Source organism: Sarcophilus harrisii, chromosome 1, assembly GCF_902635505.1.
Source record: "Sarcophilus harrisii chromosome 1, mSarHar1.11, whole genome shotgun sequence".
In the NCBI taxonomy this organism is placed as follows: domain Eukaryota; kingdom Metazoa; phylum Chordata; class Mammalia; order Dasyuromorphia; family Dasyuridae; genus Sarcophilus; species Sarcophilus harrisii.
Window position 1 is genome coordinate 196,423,880 of NC_045426.1, and position 23,065 is coordinate 196,446,944.

Below are 23,065 nucleotides of genomic sequence, written 5' to 3' on the forward strand. Positions count from 1 at the left end.
ACTTGATATTTTTCCAATTGATTAGATCTGACTTATTTGCCATCTAAAGAAATTTATAACAATAAAAGTAACTCCAGAATGATTCAAAAGAAAAACATAATTTCATTTGAATCAAGAGTAAATTTGTTGATGAATGTTGGAGGGGATGTGGGAAAACTGGAACACTGATGCATTGTTGGTGGAGTTGTGAATGAATCCAACCATTCTGAAGAGCAATCTGGAATTATGCCCCCAAAATTATCAAACTGTGCATACCCTTTGATCCAGCAGTGCTACTACTGGGCTTATATGCCAAAGAAATACTAAAGAAGGGAAAGGGACCTGTACGTGCCAAAATGTTTGTGGCAGGTCTCTTTGTAGTGGCTAGAAACTAGAAAATGAATGGATGCCCATCAATTGGAGAATGGTTGGATAAATTGTGGTATGTGAATGTTATGGAATATTATTGTTCTGTAAGAAATGACTAACAGGATGAATACAGAGAGGCTTAGAGAGACATACATGAACTGATGCTGAGTGAAATGAGCAGAACCAGGAGATTATATACTTCAACAATGATACTGTATGAGTACATATTCTAATGGAAGTGGATTTCTTCGACAAAGAGAAGATCTAATTCAGTTCCAGTATATCAATTATGGACAAAAGCAGCTATACCCAAAGAAAGAATACTGGGAAATGAGTGTAAACTGTTTGCATTTTTGTTTTTCTTCCCAAGTTATTTTACCTTCAGAAGGTAAATCCAGTTCTCCCTGTGCAATAAGAGAACTGTTCAGTTCTTCACATACATATTGTATCTAGGATATACTATAACATTTAACATGTATAAGACTGCTTGCCATCTAGGGGAGGGGGTGGAGGGAGGGAAGGGAAAAGTTGGAACAGAAGTGAGTGCCAGGGATAATGTAAAAAAAAAAAATTACGCAGGCATATGTTCTGTCAATAAAAAGTTACAATTTAAAAAATAAAATAAAATAACTTTTTCTTTTTTAAAATAAATCTAAATAAAAACTGTCCTTGTTTAAAAAAAAAGAGTAAATTTATGACACAATTAGATAATATGTATAAATTTTCAGGATGCAATTAAAGTAATCCTACAAAAAACATATCTTCAAGAAGAAAGAACAGATGAATTAATTCTAAAAAAATTTAGAAATTTACAGAATTTCAAAAATTAAAATTAAGTAGCAAATTATGCATGCATATTGAAAATAAAGATGAAGATTGTAAAATTGGAAGAAAATAACTTTTAAAAATAAAATTAAGATGTGCTTTTAAATTAGCTAAACTTATTTAAAAGAGAGAAGAAATCCAAGTGGTTCATATAAAAAATGAAGAAAGGATAATTCAGGACTAATAAAGGTAAAATTATTAGATATTATTGTCCAACTGAAGACCAATTATTATCAAGTAGTTAAATCAAATGAATTTGTATGCATATGAGAAACAGACAGATAGAAACAGAAATCTGTTCACCCACACAGAGAGGGAGACAGAGAGAGAGAGAGAGAGACAGAGATCGAGAGACAGAAAGAAAGGGAGAAAGGGAGAGAGAAAGAGAACAAGGAGCGTATGGAATTCCTACTTGCTAAAGGAAGGAAATAGACCAAAAAAAGACTTATTTCCAAGTAAATCTTTTCAAACATTTAAAGTAATTATTAATTTTAATATCAAATGAGCTAATTTATAAAAATATGAAAAATACAACTCTGAAAATTTTATTTTTTATATAAATATGGTATAGATACTTAAACCATGGTAGATCAACCCAGATAAATAAAATTTCTCTTATTATTCTATAATTAGAACAATATCCTGTAATGTTCTGAATGGTTTTTCTGGAGGTCTTGGAGCAGCCTTCATTTCAGTAGAGTAATCATCAGGAGGATAGCCAGGTGTTAAAAATCAAATCCTTTATTATCTCCTTTACAATCTAATTTCCTTCCCTGGAGCCTGGGCAAGCTTTCTGGAGAACCTTTCAAACCAGCCTTGGTCTCAGTGGGGGAAGTGCAGGAGGCCTGCCACCAAGGTGGTGTGAGATGAAGTAAATGAATCTGGCTCTGACCCTGGCTGAGTTTGTCGCAGCTTTATATGCTCTATTTTGAGTATAAACCAATCATAGTACCACTAGGAAATCATTATTTGTTGTAAGATTAAATCTATCATACTGAACTAGAGAACTATTAATCACCATGCTAAACTAGATAATCATTGTCTCATCAATTTCACTGAATTAGCACCTTGTAATTATCCTTGTTTTAAGTACAGAGTTCTGGTCCATAACATTATTCCCTATGCATATTTACATTAGCACAGAGAATAAAGCTCTATGTCAAATAAACTATAAATTATTATCAAGTTTAATTTCTATCAAGAATGAATGGAATTTTACTAATATAAACATAATTGATCATATTAACCTCAAGAATAATAGAAATCATATTTTTAAATAGTCACAAGATGCAATAACATCTTCTGCCAACAAGGCTAGAAAATCTAGTATTACATAGATTTTTTTAATTAATATGTAAATAGGAACTACATAAAAACAAAATCTAGCAATATACATTATATGGATAAATGAGAAGTTTTTCCAATAAGATCAGTGCTAAAATAAGAAATTTAATCTCTTGATATAATGTTAGAAATACTATCTATTGTAAACAGACAAAAATAATTTGAGTAAGTAATATAGACAAAGAGGTGGGAAGATGAGGTGGGAAAAAATAAATCCTTACTTGAAAAAATAAATATTCATCAAAAATTTTATGTATAGTTCATAATTTCTTTAAAACTGAATCAAATTACACAGGAGAAAAATCTCATAGCAAATTTACCTTAAAAATGGGGGAGGGGGAGGGCATAGAGATTAACAGATTTGGAATACAAAATAGTGGTGGAAGAAACTATGGCAGAAGAAAGTAAAGGCAACAGTGTTAATCATGAATCCATAAAAAATTAATGAATTTCTTTTGAAAATAGGACAGAGACAATTTGAGGATTAGATAGATGCTATTCAGAACATTCAAATCTAAAATCCTTAATTTATTAGTAAAAGGGAAGAATACCAAAAAACTGCCAAGAATTTCTGAATATTAGCAACAAAGTTTCAGAATAAAAATTGTTTCCAAAACAAAAAGAAAAAGATCTTGAAAATCAAAAAGGGAAATAAGTTATCTTTAAGAAAAATAGGAAAATTAATTAATAACCTAAACAATTGAAATTTTAAATTACAATTTGAGAACAATATTATAAAGTTATGATTACAGAAGAGTATACCTTGTATAGATGAAATTACTGACCCTTTAACATATTCAAGTATGAATAAATGCATATATATATATATACCTATATACATATACATATATATGTATTACAAACATCATTCACAATAATTTAGAATGAGAGTTCTCTAAGAAATTCTGAGAAAGCAATGTGATCTTTGTAACCAAATCTGATAATTAATATTAGGGAGAATACATCAGAGTTATAGAAATATCTGATTAATCAATTGATGCAAACAATCATAAGATCTTATAACATAGTCAATAATTATTTGCAATGACTAATTCATTTTGCCAAATTATTGCAGGTCATTATTCTTTTCAATTTTTAACAATTTTGTATGCATTTTATTTTTCAAAAAAAAGGTCTTTTCCTTGCATTTTATGTTTACAAGACAGTATTTTCCTTTATAACTTTTGTTGTAATTTTTTTTGTAATAAAGGAAAATAAACCAAAACAAGCATCACAGTGAATACACTTGACAATGAATACAGCAGTAATCTATGTGTATGATTTCCACTTTTCTGTTGTAGGTCTATGTTCAGTTCTCAGTTCTCTGTGATAGAAATGTGACAATACAATTCACTTTATAATATATCATCTATATCATTGTAGTCATTGTATGTTGTTGTTATTTTGGTTTAAATGGTTTGTCTATTAATTAATAACTCATGAATTACTAATGGTAAATTGTTTTAAATGATCTTTACTGGGTTCTTGAAAAAGATTACATGTTCATTGGAATTCATGGCAATTTTATAGTAATTGCCAACTTAAGTTATTACTCTAAAACTAAATCCTTCCTAATTATTTCCTATGTTTCTTAGCATTCCCTATCAAATAAATAATTCTTCTGCAAGTACTTAGCATTTTAAGTTTATAAAATACTGCATTCAGTTGTTTCTGAGACATTTATGCTTGGTCTACTCTGTTAATCATTTATTTTTATTATTTGAGTAGCATTACATAATTTTAAGCATGGTTGGTTTTTAATCGATTTTAAGATCTGGTAATATCATATCTCCTTTATTCCTAGTTTTTTCCCAATTATTTTCCTGTAGACTCAGTACTTCCCTTAGTCCCCCCACTTAAAACTGTTGTTATTTTGTCTAGTTGCATAAATTAATTTCCTGGCAGTTTTATTAGAATGATACATTTAGAAATCAATTAATATAATAAAGTCATTTGAGTATGTGCTTTTAAATAATCTGTTTATGTACATATTTTTAAATGTTAAACAGTCTACTTAAAAACAGTGAATCTATATCTCCATTTATTTATCTTGTTTTATTTCTGTAGAGTTCTAAACATGGCTTGGTAGACTGATATTATCTTGAAATTTTGAAGGTTTATGGATTTATTTTGCATCTTACTATTTTATGTAAACTACTAAATGTTTCAATTAATTTCTTTGCTTCTAAGAAACCTTATCATCAACAAATAGGCACAACTGTGTTATTATTTTCCTAGTTTATTATACCTTTAATTAATTGCTCTTGGGTTTTATTGCTATATTTTTATATCTATGTCAGTATTGGGAAGAAATATCTTTACTGAATTCCAACATTTATAACAAAATCCCTCTTTTTTACCATTATAATAATATGAATTTTTATTTAAGATACATATATTTGATTGAAGATGAGTTCTTCCACTCTTATTCTGTTAGGGCTTTTTATAAAATATATCTTTGCATTTTATCTGTCAGGAAATTATGTAATGATATTTATAGTTTCTACTTTTTTTATTATTACTTTAAATCATTTCCTAAGTTTAAACTTTGCTTTCATTCTGGATAGAAATACAATTAGCCATTGTAAATTTTTTCTTATATTGCTGCAATCTGCTTGTAATATCTTATTTAATGTTTCCATTGATGTCTATTGGTGGGCATAATGTATATCTCTCTTTTTCTTCTTTATTTCCTTTCTCCCTTCAATTTGGGCACCAGGACCATATTTGCCTCACCAACTAAGATAAGCATGATAATTATTAGTATATTATCAAGGCATTTCAGGACAGATATTTATTCTCTTGTCTTTCAAGATCTACTCCACAAGTATTTATTAAGCATTTGTTGCACACCAGAAATTGTTCTAAATATTGGAAGCAAAAAGAAATATTTCATTCTAGAAGCTTACATTTGAATGAGAAGACAATGCATAAAAGGAAGTTAATATTGGGGGAAGAGAAGTACCTGTGCAAGACTATGATGATGAAAGTAGTATAAAAAATTAGGAGTGAATCTCATAATAGAAATAAGAGAATCTAGGTCCTGGTTTCCCAGTACCTCCCAAGACTGGTCTAGGTATATTCCTTTAAAATGGAGATTTGGGTAGGAATAGAATAATCAGAGGAAGTAATCACAAGGGCATAATGATTTTCTTCCAAGTTTGGAAGGCTGCAGAAAGGGAATGAATTTCCAGTTCTCAGAGCATGCTAACATGTTCTTGCTGTTGGAATAAACAGAGAATGCATCTAGTCTGGTTGCAATTCAACATATGTGAACGTCTGAAAAATCTGATTTCTGGCCATAAATAAGACAGGATTTTGTATTGTGTGAACAAAAATATTTTATAATTGGCTGATGAACTTGAAGATTTGATGACTTTAGACATGCAGAACTGGAAATGAATTCATACACAAAAGATGCTGCTACTTTTGAGTTTCTTATGTTTGATCTCTTCTCATTTTAGGCAGCTGATAGGATAGAACAAATTATAGCCCTTTGAACTTCAAAAGGTTAGAATAAACATCAGAGATCTCATGGACAATTAGTGGATAGCAGAATACCCTAGAAGAGAATACCCTGCAGCCTTCCAAACTTGGAAGAAAATCATTATGCCCTTGTGATTACTTCCTCTGATTATTCTATTCCTACCCAAATCTCCATTTTAAAGGAATATACCTAGACCAGTCTTGGGAGGTACTGGGAAACCAGGACCTAGATTCTCTTATTTCTATTATGAGATTCACTCCTAATTTTTTATACTACTTTCATCATCATAGTCTTGCACAGGTACTTCTCTTCCCCCCATATTAACTTCCTTTTATGCATTGTCTTCTCATTCTAGGGTAGAAGAAGAAATATATATATATATATATATATATATATATATATATATATTTGTTTTACTTTGATATATTCCTATCATGAATATTGATAAATAAAAGGTTATGAAACATATAATTTCTCTTCTATCAAAATTTCACATTCAAGAATAGTTGGAGCAATTCACAACATCATCAACAATACATTACAGTACCTATATTCTCAAAATCCCTCCAGCATTGGCTTTTTTCAACTTAAAAACAAACAAAAATGCCTCCCCTTTTTATATCCCTGGCTGCTTATTATAAAACACAATTATCTATTGCAGAGAAATAGATAGATAGAGCAAAAAAGAGACAGATGACAGACAGAAAAAATGTTCATCAGGAGATCTGAGTTCTCATTTCCTATTATCAGTACGTTGTTAAATAGTCCATGTCATCATGGCAGTTTATTCATATATAAATTGGTAGAAATAATTCTTGAAATCTACCTCATAGTATTTCTGTGTGATTTTTTAAGAAAATGGGTTTATAAACTTCAAAAAAAACATAAATATTAATATTTTGTTAATAACTACTCTGTAATATTAGCATTATGAAATAGATGATTTTGAAGGTTCTTTACGGTTTAGCTATATATTATTATTTGTTCATCAAAACATTTTTCAAGTGGTTATCATATGTATAGGTTAATAGCATATAATTGCAAATAATTCCCTGTCCATAGTAAATTAATTAAATAACCATATCAAATTTATTGAATGTTTATTGTTTTTACAGGAGCAATGAATATGAAAAGACAATATCTGGTTTAGTTTTATTGATTTTGGTTTTACATATTGGTATGTAGTAAAATAACTATAACCTTTTGTTATTTGAATTAAATTAGAAAGAAAAAGCAGTGCAATAAATGATAACATCCATTTTTAAAGAATTACGTGAATTCATTAACATTTTAAAATGGAAAATATGTACTTTTTTCAAAGCTAAAAATTATTCAAACATAAAAAGCCTTTGCAAAAATTATTTATCTTTAGGTTAACTTACCTGAAAGTGTAAGATATCCTATCCAGTCACTTCTATAATAACAATAATGATTATGAATGTTGAGATAAAAATAAAGCTTTTGATCTTGAAATCCTTTTTAAAATATCAAACTAATTTTTAAAAAACTTTTTGTAAATGAAGTAACTAAATGAATGTGAAGGAATTTCCCCCATTAAGAAGATGGCTTTTGTTTTCTACTGAAAAAGAATTCATTAAAATTCATGCAGTTTTATACTTGTTGGATAAAAGTCATCTGATCTATTTCAATGGTATAGAGATAAACAGGAATTCTCATAAACTATGCCCATAGAGTGGAAGGCCTGGTAGCTTCTAATATCTAGGAAAGGCTTCACTACAGGTGTGATAATATACTAAGCTTGCTTCTTGGCTATTTGTAAGTATGGAGAAGTTTGTCATTAGTAAGTGAACCTATTGATTTTTCCACACCCAACAATCTTTGAAATAATGAAAAAATATATAAAAATATGAAATGGTGATTACTACTGTTTTAGGACAATATAAGCTGATTTCCATAGTAAACAAACTAAGAGTAGTTGTTATTTGTGCCAGTGAACATTTGTGTCCAGGGCAATATTAGCTTACACTGATTTAAAAAATCTTACCTAGAGGGAGATCACATGATTAGCAGGAAAGCAGAGCAATTGTTTTTGATAATCCCCTCCTTCCCACACACAATAATGAAAATAATTATGCATCTTATCTGGAGTAATTAAAGTTGAATCCTCAAGATAAAAAGACAGAAATTCTATTTGACAGTGATTCTCAAACTTTTTGTCCTCAGGACCTTATATTAGAAATTAAAATGTCAGTGTTATTATGATAATAGTTATGATGTTTTGGATCCTCTAAAAAGGACTTTCCTGGATTAAACTTTGAGAACTACTGCCATAGAATATTTAAAAACAATTCATGACAAAATATAAGAAAAGGAGAGCAAGAAGGGAGTGGGTAAAAAGATTATTTGGGTAATCAGAAGTGAACATTTACAAATATAAAGGAAAGTCTAAAAGACCAAGAGGAAAAGAGAGATCATAAACCTAACTCATGAGCAGATAAACTAAGAGAAATATGCATAAAGGCAAAAATTGAATAGAACCACATTCACCATAATTTTAAGGGAAAATATAATAATATGAAGAATAATTAATGAAGATTTTCTCATAAATAAGAGAAATTTTCCATATTCCAGGTCATGGTGGAAGAAGAAACTGTACAGTAGTTCAAAAGATAAATAAATCTTTCAGAAAGAATATATTAGGAATGAAATTAAGTAAAAGAAATCTCAAAGCAATATTTATGAAACAAAAAAGACAAATGATACATAAGTACAGAACTTAAAAGACAAAATAAAGATTCTCCCCAAGGAAGTAAATTATTTAGAAGACAGAATGACAAGTTTGCTACACAAGAATATAAATATCGAAGAAAATTTGTCTGAAGGAAAATGCAAAGCAAAAAATTAGAAGATTATATGATTGTGATATAAACCAAAGCAAATGCCTTTGAAGACAAAATAACTTAATGATCATAAGTGTTCTACAAGAACACAACAATTAAAAAACACTTAAATATCATGTGTAAGTAATAATATATGAGTACTGCTCAGAACTTTTCAATACAGAACAATAAATCAATCCAATCTACACATCATTATCAGAGAAAACAAAAAAAAAAAAATGGAAATATTTCGAGGTATTATGGAAAAATAAATATTTACAATTATCCCCCATACACATACATAAATACTAATTAAATCAATTAGGATAGGGACTGGATGTAAAAGCTCCCTCTATCAATGCAGGTAACTACTTTCTTTGTATCTTATAATCAGTATTGGTGGGCTATATGGAATACTGAGAGTTTAAGCGACCATAGGCAATAAATTTCAGAAATAGAACTTGAACCCAAATCTTTCTAGATGTGAGACCAGCACTATATATACCACTCTATATGATAATTCCTTGAACAGTTGTCACATGTTTATAGGCTATTGTTTGTAAGACAAAAATGAGAAGAAAGAGGACGAATGAAGGATCACCAAGGAAATCAACTTAGATAAGAGCTACAAATTAGGCAAGCACTTAAAATTACTAGCAAGAAAGGAAAGATGAGTTTTTCTCTGTGAATTAAATTCTATAATATCCATTAAATCCCCTAATATTCAAATTTCCTGGAAAGAATAGCTTTTGTTAAGCTCTGTAATAGAAAAAAGGGAGGTAAGGGACAAAAGAAGCTAGAGATGCACAGTTACCAAAGTCATAAAAGAAAAGAGAAAAGAAAGTGATTTCTTTTAGTTCCTCCATACAAGAATTAGAGATGTAGAAGAATAAAATAAAAATATTGAGAGTGAGGTATTGTGTGAGGGGATTACTTGGGAAGATTTATTCCTGAATGAGTAAGGAAGACATATCACAAGGGAGCATTTTAGAAGACAGAAAAGCTATGTTTCTACTAAGAAATAGAGTCACTCTAATAAGAGTCATATAATGGGGATTTGCATATTTAGAAACTCTATTCTTCCAGAAAGATTATATCATTTAGAGTTGTGTCAAATCCTGAGAAAGAAAATTATTAGTCCCTATGTTCAACTAGACCCAAAAGAAATAGAAGTGATATAGAACACCAAATGGTGGATGATAATAGTAAGGGTAAGGCCTGAGACTAGACTTAACAAATCTAGACTTAAGTGATTTTCATCTCATGATGAAACTTTGATTTAACATTGCTTTTTTCATCAATTAATGTTTCTAAGAATTAAGCAGAATACAAAAAAGGAGGAGATAAGATTTTACAAATACAATTAGCAGAGAAATGGGATACACATTTCAAATTGACTACTTCAGAAGATCTATCTTAATAAAAGTAAGGAAATAAAAATAAATAAGGAAGGTTCTTATAAATTGGAAAGTACATAACTACAACATAATGGAATGTGAAGGAAATTAAAAAGAGACAAGCTTGAGATACAACAAGCATATATGAACATAGAAAACTTGTAGGAATATATTCATCAAAAGAGTTTGTGCAAAACTGTTTAAGAACTGAATATTATGTTTGTGGCAGCCTTTTTTGTGGTACTGGAAAATGAATGGATGTCCATTGATTGGAGAATGGTTGGGTAAATTGTGGTATATGAATGTTATGGAATATTATTGTTATGTAAAAAATGACCAGCAGGATGAATACAGTGAGGCTTGGAGAGACTTACATGGACTGATGCTGAGTGAAATGAGCACAACCAGGAGATCATTATACACTTCAACAACAATACTGTATGAGGATGTATTCTGATGGAAATGGATGTCTTCAACAAAGAAAAGATCTAATTCAGTTCCAATTGATCAATGATCGACAGAAGCAGCTACACCCAGAGAAGGAACACTGGGAAATGAGTGTAAACTGTTTGTATTTTTGTTTTTCTTCCCAGGTTATTTTTACTTTCTGAATCCAGTTCTTCCTGTGCAACAAGAGAAGTGTTCGTTTCTGCACACATATATTGTATCTAGAATATACTATAACATATTTAACATGTGTAAGACTGCTTGTCATCTAGGAGAGAGGGTGGAGGGAGGGAAGGGAAAAGTCAGAACAGAAATAAGTGCAAGGGATAATGTTGTAAAAAATTACTGATGCATATGTACTGTCAATAAAAAGTTATATTTATTAAAAAAAGAACTGAATTTAAAATGGAAAGCCATAATAATCAATACACAAAAATTAATGAGAGTAATATACAATCTCCAGCAATATTAAGAGAGATAAATAGTAAAACTATGTCATGAATAAACAAAGTATAGGCAAATATCCAATATGAATAAAAATATATGTAATAAATATCATAGTTTCTAATTATATATTATAATATGTATATGTATATAGAAAAAGGTCACTTAACTAAAAAGTTAGTTCTATCTAATCTATCTAAATATATCTAAAAATTATTAGAATTACCAATTTGCATTTCTACACAGGAGATTATTTTGCGCATTGACTAAATCATAGTCCCAGAACACTATATACCTTTTTTATATTTTTTATTTACAAAAATATGCATGGGTAATTTTCCAATATTTGTCCTTGCAAAACCTTTTGTTCCAAATTTTTCCCTCTTTCCTCCACCCCCTCCTTCAGAAGTCAGGTAGTCCAATACATGTTAAATATGTTAAAATATATGTTAAATTCAATATATGTACACAAATTTATACAGTCATCTTGCTGCACACACACAAAAAATCAGATCAAAAAGGAAAGCCCCGAGAAAACACAGAAGTGCAAGCAAACAACAACAGAGAGACTGAAAATGCTATGCTGTGATCTTCACACAGTTTCCACAGTCTTCTCTCTGAGTGTAGATGGCTCTCTTCTTCATTGAACAAGTGGAACTGGTTTGAATCATCTCATTATTGAAGACAGCCACATCCTCAAAATTAATCATTATATAGTTTTGTTTTTGCCATGTATAATGATCTCTTGGTTCTGCTCATTTCACTTAGCATCAGTTCATTTAAGTCTCTCCAGGCCTCTCTGAAATCATCCTGTTGGTCATTTTTTACAGAGCAGTACTATTCCATAGCATTCACATAGCATAATTTATTCTGCCATTCTTCAATTGATGGGCATCCATTCAGTTTCCAGTTTCTTGCCATACAATAGGGCTGCCACAAACACATTTTTGCACATGTGAGTCCCTTTCCCTCTTGGGATATAAGCCCAGGAGTAACACTGCTGGATCAAGGGATACACACAGTTAGATAATTTTTTCAAACTGCTCTCCAAAATAGTTGGATCTGTTCACAGTTCCATCAACAATGTATCAGTGTGCTAGTTTTCCTACATATCCTCCAACATTTGTCAATATATTTTCCTGTCATTTTAGCCAATCTGACAGGCGTGTAATGGTATCTCAGAGTTGTCTTAATTTGTATTTCCCTGATCAATAGCGATTTGGACCACCTTTTTATGTGACTACATATAGTTTCAATTTCTTCATCTGAAATTTGTCTGTTCATATCCTTTGACCATTTATCAATTAGAGAATGGCTTGAACTATTATATTTGAGTCAGTTCTCTATATATTTTAGAAATGAGGCCTTTATCAGATCCTTTGGATATAAAAATGCTTTCCCAATTTTCTGCTTCTCTTCTAATCTTGTATGCAATTGTTTGTACAAAAAAATGTAACTTAATATAATCAAAATCATCTGTTTTGTGATCAATAATGATTTCTAGTTCATCTTTGGTCACAAATTCCTTCCTCCACAATTCTGAGAGGTAATCTATCCTATGTTCTTCTAATTTATTTATATTATCATTCTTTATGTCTACAACATGAACCCATATCGACCTTGTCTTGGTATACAATGTTAGATATGTGTCTATGCTTACTCTCTGCCATACTAGTTTCTGATTTTCCCAACAGTCAAATAGTGAATTATCCCAAAAGGCAGGGCCTTTGGGTTTGTCAAATACTTAATTGTTATAGTCATTGTCTATTTTGTTCTGAGAACCTAACTTATTCCTCTGATCAACTTCTCTATTTCTTAGCCAGTACCAAGTGGTTTTGATGACTACTGCCTTATAATATAGTTTTAGATCTGGTATAGCTTGGCCACCTTCATTTGCTTTTCTCTTCATTGATTCCTTTGAAATTCTTGACCTTTTGTTCCTCCAAATGAATTTTGTTGTTATTTTTTCTAGGTCAGTAAAATAGTTTTTTGGGAGTTCGATTGGTATAGCACTAAATAAATAGATTAGTTTAGGGAGTATCATCATCTTTATTATATTTGCTCAACCTATCCATGAGCACTTGATATTTTTCCAATAACTTAGATCTGATTTTATTTGTGTAGAAAGTGTTTTGTAGTTCTTGCTTATATAGTTCCTGAGATATATATATATATATATATATATATAGAGAGAGAGAGAGAGAGAGAGAGAGAGAGAGAGAGAGATAGATAGATAGATATGCTGATGATTTATGTGGGTTTATTTTGTATTTTGCAACTTTGCAAAAATTGTGGATTATTTCTAATAGCTTTTTCTAATTGTTTAAATCTCTTTTTCTTCTCTTATTGACAAGGCTAGCATTTCTAATACAGTATTGAATAGCAATGGTGATAATGCAAAACCTTGTTTCAGCCCTGATCTTATTGGGAATGGTTCAAATTTATCCCCATTACATATAGTGCTTTCTGATGGTTTTAAATGGATACTACTGATTATTTTAAGGAAAAGGCCATTTATTCCTATATTTTCTGTTGTTTCTAATAGGAATGGATGTTGAATTTTATCAAATGCTTTTTCTGCATCTATTGAGGTAATCATGTTTTTTGTTAATTTGGTTATTGATATATTCATTTATGCTAATAGTTTTCCTAATATTGAACCAGCCCTGCATTCTTGGTATAAATCTAACTTGGTCATGTTGTATTATCCTGTAGATTATTATCTGTAATCTCTTAGCTAATATTTTATTTAAGATTATTGCATCAATATTCATTAGGGAGATTGGCCTATAATTTTCTTTCTCTGTTTTGTCCTACCTGGTTTAAGTATCAGTAACATATCTGTGTCATGGAAGGAATTTGGTAGGACTCCTTCAATTGCTATTTTTTCAAATAGTTTATATAGTATTGTAGCTAATTGTTCTTTAAATGTTTAGTAGAATTCACAAGTAAATACATCTAGTCTTGGGGATTTTTTTTTCTTAGAGAGCTGATTAATAGCTTTTTCTATTTCTTTTTCTAAAATAGAACTATTTAAGTAATTCATTTTCTCTTTTATTAATCCGGGAAATCTATGTTTTTGTAGATATTCCTCCATTTCACTTAGGTTGTCAAATTTCTTGGCATAAAGTTGGGCAAAGTAACTCCTGATAATTATTCTAGTTTCCCCTCCATTTGTGGATAGTTTTCCCTTTTCATTTTTGAGAGTAACAATTTGATTTTCCTTTTTTAATCAAATTAACTAAAACTTTATATATTTTGTTGGTTTTTTCATAAAACCAACTCTTAGTTTTATTTATTAATTCAATAGTTTATTTAGTTTCAATTTTATTGATCTCTCCTTTTATTTTTAGAATGTCAAGTTTGGTATTTAATTGGGGGGTTTAATTTGTTCTTTTGCTAGCTTTGTTAGTTTCAAGTCCAATTCATTGATTTTCTCTTTCTCTATTTTATGCAAGTAAGCCTCTAGAGATATAAAATTTTGTTAGAATTCTTACAAAGTGTTAAGTCATTAGAGTCAATAGAAACAATGTTTAAGTTTACACCTTTAAGAGTTTACACATTAGAGGTCACACATTAGAGCTCACATCTTTAAGAGAGTTTACACATTAGAGCTCGCACATTGAAGTTCACAAGTACAGGAGATCACAAAGTTAACTTTGTAACTTTGTGAATTCATACCTCTTGGAGGAGGAGTCAACCTTTGAGTTTACACCTCTGAAAAAGCATAAAAGTAGCTGAGTTAGTGAAGTGAGTTCTGTTTAGAAGATTGTCAGGAGTCAGAGTTGAGCTAGAGACAGGAGCTGGCAGAGGCAAAAGACTAGCAATGAGAGCTCTCAGAATCAAAGAAAGCTAACTGCCCTATTTTGGAAGAGACAATAAAAGACTGTTCTTTAATTCCTGACTGCATTTGAGGTGATTATTACTCTGAACTGAAACTAAGGCTGCCTCCAGAAAACCTCCCCAAGAAATCTGCTCCCAGAGAGAACGATCATATTTTAGAAAAGAAGAGAATACTACATCATTTTTAATCCAGTCTAATTATCTGCTTACATTTTATGGGAGAGTTCACCCCATTCATATTTACAGTTAAGCTACTAATACTATATTTCTTGCCATCTTATTAACCCCACATTATATTTTTCTCCTTCCTTTTCCCCTTTACCTCCACTTTAGTATTTTACTTATGAGCACTACTTGCCTCAATCAGTTTTTCCCCTTTAGAGACTCTCCCCCTTTCTTATACCTTTCCTCTGCTATTTTCCTTTTCCCTTCATTTAGTTTATCCTTTCCCTTTCCCCTTCCACTTTTATATAAGATGAGAGATGTTTAAAAAAAATCAAATATATCTAATATTCTTTATTTTGGTCAAATCTGATAAGAGTAAGATTCACACAATATTTGTCACCCTTCATTTTTTCCTCAATTATAATATGTTTTCTTTATCTTTTCCTGAAATGTAATTTCCCTCATTTTACCTCCATTTCCCCCTTTAGTTTTTGTTACAATCCCCTTATACATGAGAGTACATGTATAATCTTTTTTCACTGTTATAATATAAAAAATTATTTTTTTAATATTATGATCATTTTACCTACTGTTTCTATGATATCTGGGCAGTTCTCTTTAATGATTTCCTGAAAGATAGTGTCTATGCTTTTTTTTTTTTTTTCCATCAAGCATTTCAGGGAGTCCAATAATCCTTAAATTATCTCTCCTACATCTATTTTCCAGGTTGGTTGTTTTCCCAGTTAGGTATTTTCCATTTTTTCCTATTTTTCAGGTTTTGATTTTGATTGACTGATTCACATTGTCTCATTGAGTCATTTATTTCCATTTGGTCAATTCTGAATTTTAGTGAGTTATTTTCTTCATTTACTTCTTTTTGTATTTGTCCAATTGAATTTTTAAATATGTTGTTTTGTTCTATGGAATTTTTTTTTCCATTTCACAAATCTGTTTTTTTAAGGAGTTATTTTCTTTCTCTGTTTCACCAGTTCTGTTTTTCTGGGAGTTGCTTTCTTTTTCCATTTTATCAAATTTAACTTTTAATGAGTTATATGTTTTTTTTCTATTTTACTAAGTCTATTTTGCAGTAAATTTTGTTCAGATAGGTTCTGTGTTGCTTTTCCCAAACCCTCTTGCAAAATTTTTCATTTTTCCCCCTATTTTTCTTCTAGCTCTCTTTTAAGTTCCTTTTTTGTTTCTTCTGGGAGAGGCTTGTGTGATGGGGACCAGATTATCTTGCCTTTTGGTGCTTTATCTGAAGACAATGTGCCTTTAGTCTCCTCAGGGTTTGAAATCTGTTCTTCTCTTTCTCCATAAAAGCTGCCAAACATTACAATCCTCTTTATTTTTTTTTTTACTCATTTTTTTTAAAGTTAAGATCTGTCTTTAGGGCAGAGGAGATTTTCCAAACAACATCAGATGTGCTGGGTCAATGCTGATTCAGTTCCGGTGCTGGGTGGGCATGGACAGCTTCCATGAGACACTGGCATTTTGGGGTTCACTATTGATCTTTTGTGTTTGTGTTGGATGTTTTACAACTTTTTTGCTGATCTACTGGGTTGCAACCAGGGCAGAGTGATCAACACTGCAACATAGATTCCTCCCCATAGGTTCTTTGCCCTGTAGAGAAAGCAAAGCCAGTGGAGTCAACAATGCCCTGGGACTGTGTGCTATCTGCACGGGTGTTTGTGGTCAACTGTTTATGTAAGGCTGCCTCCCTCCCATTTCCAACAGAAGTTTTCTGGCAATCTTTGAAATTAACTTCTGCTGATAATTTGTTGCACTCCCAATATTTATGAATTCTGCCAGTCCAGAACTAGTTTAGAGGTTGGATTTCATAATTATTGTGAGGGTTGTAGAGAAGGTCAGAGAGAAATATATGTCATCCTCGACATCTTTGCTCCGCCCCTAGCTCTGTTTTTTTTTTTTTTTAATCAGAAATTAATGGAATTCACCTGTTTCATTTAATATCCATTTTCTTCCTTGGAAGAAAATCCTGAATTCAGCTAGGTAGTTTATTCTTGACTGCATCTTGGCTGGATTCATTTAATATCCATTTTCTTCCTTGGAAGAAAATCCTGAGTTTAGCTAGGTAGTTATTCTTGGCTGCATTCTTTTCCTTTCAGAATATCAGATTCGAGGTCCTTCAATCCTTTAAGGTAGAAGCTGCTAGGTCCTAGATAATCTTTATTGTGGCTCCTCAGTATTTGAATTGTTTTTTTTTTTTTTTTTTCTGGCTGATTGTTATACATTTTCTTTGGTCCAATAGTTTTGAAATTTAGCCATGATATTCCTTGGAGTTTTAATTTTAGGGTCTTTTTCATGACGTGTTTGGTGAATTCCTTCAATGGCTATTTTACCTTTTGATTCACAGCATTAGGGCAGTCTCTTGGATGATTTCCTGGAAAAGAGTGTCTACATTCTTTTCTTCATCATTGTTTTCAGAAAGTCCAATAATCCTTAGAATGTCTCTCCTGGATCTATTTTCCAGGTCAGTTGTTTTCCCAAATAGGTATTTTACATTTTTTTCTATTTTTAATTTTTTTTTTTTTAGTTTTGCTTGACTGATTTTTGATATCTTATTGAGTCATTCATTTCCATTTGTTCAGTGCTGAATTTTAGTGAATTGTTTTCGTCATTTACTTTTTTACTTCTTTGTGTATTTGTACAATTGAATTTTTAAATGAGTTGTTTTGTTTATGTAGTTTTTCCCCCCATTTTGCAAATTCTGTTTTTTAGGGAGTTATTTTCTTTTCCCATTTCACAAATTTTGTTTTTCAGGAAGTTGTTTTCTTTTTCCATTTAATCAAATCTATTTTTTTAAAGAGTTATATGCTTTTTCCCCCCATTTTGCTATTTTGTAGTGAATTTTCTTCAAATAATTTCTGTTGCTTTTTCCAAACACTCTTGTAAAGTTGTCATTTCCTTTTCCAATTTTTCTTCTAGCTCTCTTTTAAGATCTTTTACAGTTTCTGCTAAGAGAGCTTTGTATGATGGCAACCAATTTATATTCTTTTGGGCTTCCTCTGGAGATGATCTGCTTTTAGTTTTTTTCACCATAACCACTATCTATGGTCAAAGTTCTTTTTGCTTTTTTATTCATTTTTTTAAAAGTGGAGATCTGCTTTTAGGGCAAGGAAGGTTTTCCAAGCTTCCCCTATAAGCAACAAGGACTGTGCAAGGTCAGTATTTAATGACTTCCAGTGCTGGATGGGCATGGCCAGGTGCCGAGATTCTGGTATTTTGGGGTTCACTCTTTACCTTTTGTGTTTGTGGTGGATGTTTTCTAATTTCTCTGCTAATCTACTGGCTAGCACCCAGGGCAGAGTAGCCAACACTGCTATAGATTCCTCCGTGTAGATTCTTCACTGTGCACAGCTCCTACTTTCCTGGGTCTGCATAGCCTTCATTAGTGTCTGTGCTCAGCCTGCTAGCTCTTGTCCTGCCTCCCTTTGTGCATGATTGAAACAGATCTTTTTTTGGCAAACTTTGAAATTATCATCTGCTGTAATTTGTTGCTGTCCCAATATTCATGGATTACAGTCCAGATCTAATTCAGAGACTGGATTTGGTAATTAGTCTGATAATTAATTAAGTAATAAGTAATTAGTAATAATTAATAAGTAATTAGTTGTGGGACAATATCAGAAAGATATATGTGTCCTCTCCACCATCTTGGCTCTGCCCCCTGCTATAAAACATTTTTAAAAATACATCTTTTTATCACTTACTACTACTTTTCTGTATCGTCATGGATCATTTACAATTTATAGATATTTTACAACCATTTCCACTGTCATTCATTCAGAAAATTGAATAAAGTGATCTATAATTGTTAATTAGACTTGCTATGAAATTATAATTATTTTTGTGTGACAAAGGGCCCATCTGTATTGATGATTGATTATTCTAAGTATGAGACTGTAAAGAACTTGAAAAAAGAGAACACAGATCTTCTGACTTCCAGCAACAAGAGAAAACCTGTTTGATTTTAGATTGTTTTTGGAGACAAGTCCCTGAAAGCAGAGAAAGATTCTGGGAAGAAACTCAAAAGATAACAAGACTTTGATCATATATTGTCCTTATTTGATCACACTAAAGACTCAAAAATTTCTAGTAATATCTTGGAGAGTTATAGATAAAGTTGAAATATCTTGCTTCCAATAGGAGGGGTCAGCTTGTATAAATGTGTTTATTATTCTCTATGTGTGGTTTTTTGTTTTTGTTTTTTTGGTAACTGGAATTTGATAGAAGTAAGCATTTGTTAAGTATCTATTAAATGCAGCTGCCAATTTTTTATCTGAAAGTTATCTACCAAACCACAACTAACTGACTATCTGAGTCTAACACATAACAGTTAGTGATACATTCACATTTACTATGTCTAACATCTATAATGAGTGATACCTTTTCTTTTTTAAATGAAAAAAATTTGATTGAATCATGTCATCTCTTCTCAGATAATCTAAAGAGCAAAAATAATTCTATATTTGATGTGTAATAAAACAGTTTCTTATGAAGTTGTAGAATTGAAAAAGGAAAAGAAAATGGAAATTGATAATCTTTTTATTTTTTCATATATAGTCAATAAGAGTGATAGTGCAGATTGGTATCTGTTTTAAAGACAAAAAATTACAAAGACAGATTTGCTACATTTCTCTATGGGGACAACAAAATTCCAGAGAAAAACAATATTAAATAACACACAAAAGAATGATTACTGTTAGTATAATGTGTTAGGTATTTCTTCCAAGTAGAAAGAGACAAGTTAAAATTATATAGTAAAAATTTTGGATTATACCCATAGTATAGTTTATACCTGAGAGTTATAAATAATGACAGATGATAAGAGCATCTTTCTTCTATTACTGAATTCTAGAACAAATCAAGGACTGCCGAGAGGAATTCAATTAAACAAAAGCATTTTTAATAATGTGTTTCCAGAATTTATTATCCCAGTAAATTGTTAGAGATATCTGTTAAAAGTTTTTCATATTTATAAAATAAGAGATCATACAGACAATATTATCTCACTTGTTGAACAGTGAATAATTGAGATGCCATTTGGTGACTTGGGTGGTCAATAATGATGTTCAATTAAAATACCACAAAATCAACACGTTCATTCTGTTGGGAAATTGGAAGGCAACAAAACCATTTTTAAATATAAGCTAGAAATGTTCAGGGAACAAAAAAATCAAACCAGAACCAAGATGAGAGAATATAAAGGGCAAAGGTTAAGTACCTATAGGATAGCCGGAGATATAAACTTTCCTCTTACAAAAATGGATTGAAACTGTACTGGGTATATTGAAAGGGAAAATGTGTTAATTAGGTGGGGGATTGGGGAAACCTATGTTTTGGAGTTTATGTGACTTTATTCTTTTAAAGACGAATTTATAAATATGCAGAAGGATTCCATGTGATTCCTCATAATCCTTTCTGCAATATAAAAACTTGGGAATTAATCTAAATCAAATTCATATTATTAGAGGCTAACATTATTACATTTAAATTTGATTAGTTTTAATTGCTGATCTATATTGTACCAGTTTGTGAAAGAGATGAATTACATCGGTCTCAAATGTAGAGAACAGAAAATAACTCTCTTTTCCATTATATTCAAACAAAATACTATTAGATGTGTTTTTAGCAGTTGGAAAACAAAGCTCTGGACTCCATAACTCATACATAAAAATAATATGAGTATGTGGGTTTATACATCTAGCAAAAGATTTATTTATTAGATAGACATCACTGGTATATCATCACTTTGCATTCCCAATATTAATTCCCTTTATTCGACCTAATAACTAAGTCACTATGCTAGATATTAAACATATTTAAGAAATGACAGTTTGTACCTTCAATGAACTTAAGTCAACCAGTAAACATTTACTAAGTACTTACTATATGTCAGGCACCATGCTAAGTACTTTAGTTGCACTTTAATAATTTGAAATGTATACAAACAAATATAATATAAAGCAAAATATGACAACAAATGAAAAATTGAGGAAAATGCTTTAAGAATATATGACTTTCTTTTTTTTAATAGCCTTTAATTTACAGGATATATATACATGGGTAACTTTACAGCATTAACAATTGCCAAACCTCTTGTTCCAATTTTTCACCTCTTACCCCACCCCCACCTCTCCCTAAATGGCAGGATGACCAGTAGATGTTAAATATATTAAAATAAAACTTAGATACACAATAAGTATACATGACCACAACATTATTTTGCTGTACAAAAGAATCAGACTCTGAATTATTGTACAATTAGCTTGTGAAGGAAATCAAAGATGCAGGTGTGCATAAATATAGGGACTGGGAATTCAATCTAGTGGTTTTAGTCATCTCCCAGAGTTCTTTTTCTGGGTATAGCTAGTTCAGTTCATTACTGCTCCATTAGAAATGATTTGGTTGATCTCGTTGCTGAGGATGGCCTGATCCATCAGGACTGGTCATCATCTAGTATTGTTGTTGAAGTATATAATGATCTCCTGGTCCTGCTCATTTCACTTAGCATCAGTTCGTGTAAGTCTCCAGGCCTTTCTGAAATCATCCTGTTGGTCATTTCTTACAGAACAGTAATATTCCATAATTTTCATATACCACAATTTATTCAGCCATTCTCCAACTGATGGACATCCATTCAGTTTCCAGTTTCTAGCCACTACAAAAGGGCTGCACACAAACATTCGTGCACATACAGGTCCCTTTCCCTTCTTTATAATCTCTTTGGGATATAATCCAGTAGTAACACTGCTGGATCAAAGGGTATGCACAGTTTGATAACTTTTTGAGCATAGTTCCAAACTACTCTCCAAAATGGTTGGATTCGTTCACAACTCCACCAACAATGAATCAATGTCCCAGTTTTCCCACATCCCTCAACAATCATCATTATTTTTCCTGTCATCTTAGCCAATCTGACAGGTGTGTAGTGGTACCTTAGAGTTGTCTTAATTTGCATTTCTCTGATTAATAATGACTTGGAGCATCTTTTCATATGACTAGAAATAGTTTCAATTTCTTCATCTGAGAATTGTCTGTTCATATCCTTTGACCATTTTTCAATTGGAGAATGGCTTGATTTTTTATAAATTAGAGTTAATTCTCTATATATTTTGGAAATGAGGCCTTTATCAGAACCTTTGACTGTAAAATATTTTCCCAGTTTATTGCTTCCCTTCTAATCTTGTCTGCATTAGTTTTGTTTGTACAAAACTTTTCAGTTTGAGTATAATCGAAATTTTCTATTTTGTGATCAGTAATGATCTCTAGTTCTGCTTTGGTCATAAAAACCTTCCCCTTCCACAGGTCTGAGAGGTAAACTATCCTATGTTCCTCTAATTTATTAATAATTTCATTCTTTATGCCTAGGTCATGAACCCATTTTGACCTTATCTTGGTGTACGGCGTTAAGTATGGATCAATGCCTAGTTTCTGCCATATTAGTTTCCAATTTTCCCAGCAATTTTTATCAAAAAAAATATGGAACGCTTCACGAATTTGCGTGTCATCCTTGCGCAGGGGCCATGCTAATCTTCTCTGTATCGTTCCAATTTTAGTATATGTGCTGCCGAAGCAAGCACAAGAATATATGACTTTCAAATGTAAAGGGGATCAGAATCACAAAAGTTTTAAGAAAATTTGTTGATTATCTAATGCAAGAAATCAGAAAAAGATTTATTACAGTGCATGCAACAAATGGCTCCCCAGCTGCTATTTAAAATGTCCATTGAATAACTATTCTTCCAGGGGCAACTTTTTCTACATTGTAAAAGCTCTACTTTTAGGAAGTTTTGGTTTTATTTAAAATTTTTTTACATTAATCTAAATTTCTTTGTTAACAACATGCTTCATTGTTTTTGATTCTGCCTGTTGGGGCAAATTCAAATATAATTTCTTTTTTT

The 23,065-nt window shown here is 31.1% G+C and overlaps 1 non-coding gene across 1 annotated transcript; it reads right to left on the bottom strand.

Moving 5' to 3' along the window:
* Window positions 1–22,637: 22,637 nt before the first annotated feature.
* On the bottom strand, window positions 22,638–22,744 carry LOC116420925. Its single transcript, XR_004231353.1, has one exon. It is a non-coding gene; the product is annotated as a U6 spliceosomal RNA (small nuclear RNA).
* Window positions 22,745–23,065: the final 321 nt, after the last annotated feature.